Here is a 6000-nt window from a genome sequence, read left to right on the forward strand (position 1 = left end):
GAAAGAACAAGGGGTAGAATATAAATAAACTATAAAGAGAACTGCTGTTATATAGTCAGAGTGTGATAGGGTGAAGTTGTTTTTTCCCCCTCTTCTGACTACAATGTTGTGTATTAATAAATAACAGTGATATAATAAAGCAAATTAATTTTAGCACTAAATAGAAACATCAGATGGTATTGATAATAATCAAGGATTTGTATTCATACAGCTGCTATCCTGTGGTACATTTCTGGTGGTGAATTAACATCTCCTGATGTTCAAGTGACAAAGGTTGGTATTTTTTTCATTCCATTCCTCACATCAGCAATCTAAGAACACCTGCTAGATGTTAGTTGAGCAATATGTCAGTGTATATTTGTAAAACTAATTACAAAAGCCCTGACAAGTGAACTTTATGTATTACTGAGGGCACCACGATGTGGAAATGAACAAATGAATTTACCTCAGATTAAGAATTCCTGCTCTAAACAATATAATGGTCGTGTCTTTGGGAGGTTTGAGTACACAAAAAACCAAGACGGGACTGCAAAAAAAGAAACAAGCACAATATTAAAACATAAATTAAAACCCATAATAATACATGTGAATTCATACCTATTCATCAAAAGTGGGGCCTTTTAATATGAGCAACAATTTTATAACATAAAATTTTAACAATTTTTTAACAATCAACCGTTTTATGTTTGGCCATTGGCACAGTAACTGGATCCCCTTTTTCTTTTTTCTTTTACTGGGAAGTGTTTTTTTTTATTATTTGTCATCACACCTCATTGTTTTGTATCCAGCTGTTCATTGGACTTCTGCCAGGAGCAAGTGCCACTTTATTGCAGTAAACATCTAGCACTGAGCAAGGGTTCACCTTGGAACAGCAACACAGGAAACAAATGTGTTATCCTTCACTAAGCCCATTAATTAAGGTGCTGTACATTCACCCAGGGCCTGTATGCCTGGGAAAAAACGTAATGCTGTGTATTTTATATGAAACAAGTGACACTCCACCATGACTCTATATATTTGCATCTGTCTTCTCTGTGTTTCAAAACAGAATGTATTATGTTCTGAAATGCTATTTATTAATGTAGATTCAAAACAGATATCAGCACATTGGCATGAGATGTCGGCTACTGGGAGTGCAGCTCTAAACATCACTTTCTGCATGCATTTTTGTATGTGTGCGGCGGAGCAGTTCAGCACTACAACTTAATAGAATGGCTAGATGTTGGTATTCTGGGTTACTTCCCTCCTGATGTAGACTTCTTAACAACAGCAATCCTTTCAGACCAGTCAGTACACAGCACTGATGTGCAGATGTAACAAATTGAATCTGAGCAGGAGGAAATGGACAGCAGAGTTTGAGGATATGCAACTTAGTTTGCCTGCTGTGTACAAAAGTGACTGACGTAACACAATGCACTGCATACGTTAGAGACAAGTCTACCAAGTAACTTTTGGATACAAAGCGTGAAGAGTGAATACATAATGAGCATTTTCTTTCAACATGAATACATATACGTAATGACGAAATGGGCTCGTCTCATACTCATTTCCAGCAAAAATGCATTTGTTTGTCACGAGTATCCAGCTCATCCGTATTGGTTACCAAGAGTAGCATGACCGCTTTTTTCATTGAAATTTATTTTTCATCATAAAACAGGCATGCTAATTACAATATAAGTATTTTGTTAATTTACACAGACTGTGGTAACAGTAGGCGATTGACTGCCACATTGACTGGCCACTACATTAGGTACACCTGCACAGTAGCTGGATCAGACACTCTGCATGTATCATATATCATGTGTCAATCCAAATCAATTTCAGAATTAAAATAATGTACAGCTTTATGCTCCATTTCCAGGTAAACCACACCCACTTCCAGTTTATGCCCGGCCCACTATGAGTACGGATATGGATACAGATAATTTCGATGGGTGAACAGATACAGACGGGGGGTACTCACTCATCCCTAGTAGCGGCTTTCAAAACATTCAATATATACAATTACAAAGAAATACATTTCTAGGTACATTTTCCAAATTATTTTAACAAAGACATTAACTTGACAATGTATGAGCACCTGTAACCCCTGCAGGGACCTATGAAGTGAAGTGGGATGCTGTGTAGTGGTCGTATACAGTATTAACTCATTAAATCCCACCCATTTTACAAAAGCCATCCTTCTGAGTACCGGCTATTTTTGGTGATTTTGACAAATTTTTCAAGGCACACAATAATATTACTCATGCAGTTTACACCATTGTTTTTTAGCTAGCTCGATGTCCTCCACGCTCATGATTGCTTCCACCAGTTTGATGACTGCCATTTCTCACCTCCTGTCATTCAAGCCTTGCTCCTAAATGATTAATCTCAGATCATTCTCACCTGCAAATAATCACAGCCAACATCATTAACCTGGCTGACCTCCGTGTTCCTTGTCCAGCTCATTTTCCTCCGGTGCCAAGCTTGTTCTCTAGCTATTCATCACTCCAGCCTGACAAGATCCCCAAACGCAGTATGAGGAGAGCAGCATGTCTTATTGATCTCCTGTCAATGCCTGGAACTGACTGAGAGGAAAGTGACGCAATCCTCCTTGCTCGGCACTTTAGTGAACAAGAAGAAACTAAAAAAAAGAGAAACTGAATTTTTATAGTGTATTTCCAGAAAGATTTTTTATTCTCAGCTTTTTTATTATCAGCCTCAGGGAGAAGGGCAGGGATCTGGGACAACTAGTATAAAGCTAACCATTATATGTTAGAAATGTAACAAGTACAAAATGCATTTTCTTAATTCTTTCCATGGGAATTTTTTCATCATTAAAGTATTTGTAAATTATATCTCAATTTGTTATTTTTTGTTTATTTAGTTGTATCTGTTTTTATTTTGTTTTTACTTTACTTCTTTTTGTTCCTCCTGGGCTTCTGTAGTTTCCTAGAAAAGCAAACTTTCCAGTCTTGTTTAATCAGTCATTTTGAAATTTTGTTGAGTTTTTTTGCAACATGATTCTAAAGTTGTGTTAAGGATTTTTTTTTACATTTTTTTAAATTGTGCCTTGTGTTTAAGTCTGTGCAACTGGTAAATTGTGTCTGAGATCTTTATAAGTTTTTAAATCGGTGGCTGAAGGTGAAAGAGTGGTCAACCCTCACCCCAAAGGGAGGCGAGGCCCCATCAGATCTGTATCATTTTGTTGTTGTTAAAGTGGTGTGCAGAGGAGGTTGTCTTCAAGCTGATGACAATTTAGGTAGCATTGAAAAATAATTGCATGGTGTGAGGATTGCATCTTTGCTAAATCCTGCTTGCTCATTTGGTACACATTTGGAAGTGATATTTGGCGATAGCTCTTGGGGTAGTTGATGTGCTTGTTGGACTTCAGAATGGCCACAACGTTCATCGAGAGTGGTATTTTAGAATCAGAAGGACAACATGAGAATAATGAGCCACTTCACTGTCATCAGTTTATCATCATTAACCCCTTCAATATTTATTTGGGCTAAAACACCTTTCATACTAAAGTAAACAGGGCAAGTTGTGAATAGCAGATGAAAGACGGGGAACACAGGGGCAGCGTCGAGCGAGTTATGCCACCATATGTGAATGGATCGTGGATGCTTCGGCGAATATATCTGCTTTAACTGTTGTTCAAGCTTTTGCAAAAGCTGGCATCATTGCTGAACAGCCACCTGGCAAGGAGACTTGACTCCGACAATGGTGAGAAGAACCTGAACTTGTCACTGCAGGCAGCGCTGCACAGCGTGTTACGGAACAAGTTTACCAAGTAACTTTAGATATATAGGAAACCAAAACAGCCACAAACTGAAGAAAACCTAATAAAGTGGAGGCATTATGGCAAACGCTGTGCTGTTTTGAACTTCCCAATTGCACTTTGTGAAGCACCGCTCAGGTCCTTTGTGGCTGCAGGGCATCAGGGGAGAGGTGGTCGCTGTGTGTGACTGGCCAATCACAGAGCGTGAAGAGTCAATACATAATAAGCATTTTCTATAAACACGGATAATGACGATATGTACAGTAAAGTCTCGTTATATCGATATCGGTTCTAACGAATTACTGCTTATTACGATACTATTTTCATTTCCCGGCAAATTTCTAGTCTTTTATGATATAATTAGTTCTGTTGGTACGATACCCGGTTATTATGATAATCCGGTTACTACGATGCCCTTTTCATCTCCCGCCAGCCGATACAAAAGCAGCTTAAATCAATCTTTGCTTAAGGATTTCAATACCAAGCAGCCGTTCGCCGTGTTCTTTTTTGGTATTGAAATCCTTAAGCAAAGATTGATTTAAGCTGCTCGACATTGTTCTATACTATAGAACAATGTCGAGTGCATTATTGCCCACTTTTAATGCAGTTCGGCGCAGGATCGGATATATTGACAGTCCGGGTATATCGATATTTTTTCCGACTCCCGACAATATCGATATAACGAGACTTTACTGTACTTGTTTCATACTCATGTCCGGCCAAAATTAATTTTCCGTAACGTTTCGTAACTCGTTTATAATGAATATCTGACTCATCCATAGTGAAGACTAAGATGCAAAACGTGTCCCCATTGTGGAGTTGATATTATTAAATTGACTGTCCAAATATTGTCATTCCAAAACTATTTTTTTTTGATAAAATACTCATTATTTATTGAGTTTATTTATTTGATACTTATTTTTTGTACTCGGCCCTCCAAAATAAACTTTTTACGGAGGCCAAAGGAATGACCACCTCTATTTCAAAATCTGCAAATTTCGTCTTCTTCTTGGCGTCACAATTTCCATCTTTTCCTTACTGACAGCCCAAGAAATGATCCTTACGAGCATCACCATATCCATGAGCCATTTAGCATTGACTATTTCTAGACGATCGTGGGGGGAGTAGTGGGATGGTATTGGGGTGGAGTTCTTATGCGCACAATTCACTGCAGGTGGGATTTATAATGAGTAGACAGCAGACTGTTTTTGTAGACTTGATTTTTTCTTGTGTATGTAGATTGAAAAAAACACAGAAATAGGGATAGTCGTGGAACAATAGGCGGCAGGAAATCCACTTCCAAAGCAGAGAAGGCAGCAGTGGTGTTCAAGGTCCCAGTCTAATTTATGATGATGATGATGATGATGATGATGATGATGACGATGATGATGATGATGGATATGTTTGCATGAGACATGATGAAAAGTAGACGACCTTGTTGGGTAGCTTACAGACAGGGATCTGACCATTCCTGAGCCTGGTGATGTCATAATGTGCAAATTAGCTGAGTGATTTTACTCTCATCACAAACGTTCCCCCCTCATTTACAGTGTGCCTTCTCTAACCCTTTTCAATCGACAACGTTTTGAAATAGTAACATCAAAAATGAACATTTTCTTCAAAGAAATGGGTTAATTCAGATGTACAATTTGCTACATTTAAGTATGCTGAAATTAAACAGGAAAACAATTATTTACCTTAAATTACTGTACATGATGACTGAGACCACAAATCACTCATAATAGTTTTAAAAGAGAATAGTGTTCGACAAATGGATTTTTAGACTTGTGTGATATCGTTTAGCTTGATTGACATATTCAGTTAATTTGAAGCTGTTAATAAATATAGACATCTGATCAAAATCTTGATTGACCAGTTGAAAAATTGATAGAATGTGTATTTTGCACATTTGGACCTTAATGAGGTTTTAAGATAGCTAAAATACACAAAAGCAAGAAGGGGGAGTGAGACAAAAACATTTTTATTTAAAAACAAACAACTAAATTGAAACAGGGTGTTTTTAACCTGATGCCAAAAAGCCAAAATCTGCTAAAAATGATTGTTTTCTGTCAAGCATTCACACAGTCAATCCCTGATGGCAAAATCTCAGAAGATTTCTCTTTTTGAACGTAGTCGGATGGTAGAGCTGTATGAGCAAGGTTGGTCGCAATAAGACAGTCATTCTACATTTTTGGAATGATACTGAGCACTGAACAAAAAAGTCAAGTGGTCGACCT

Source organism: Doryrhamphus excisus, linkage group LG13 (assembly GCF_037039965.1).
Source record: "Doryrhamphus excisus strain RoL-2023G ecotype Guam linkage group LG13, RoL_Dexc_Guam_v1.1, whole genome shotgun sequence".
Classification (NCBI taxonomy): domain Eukaryota; kingdom Metazoa; phylum Chordata; class Actinopteri; order Syngnathiformes; family Syngnathidae; genus Doryrhamphus; species Doryrhamphus excisus.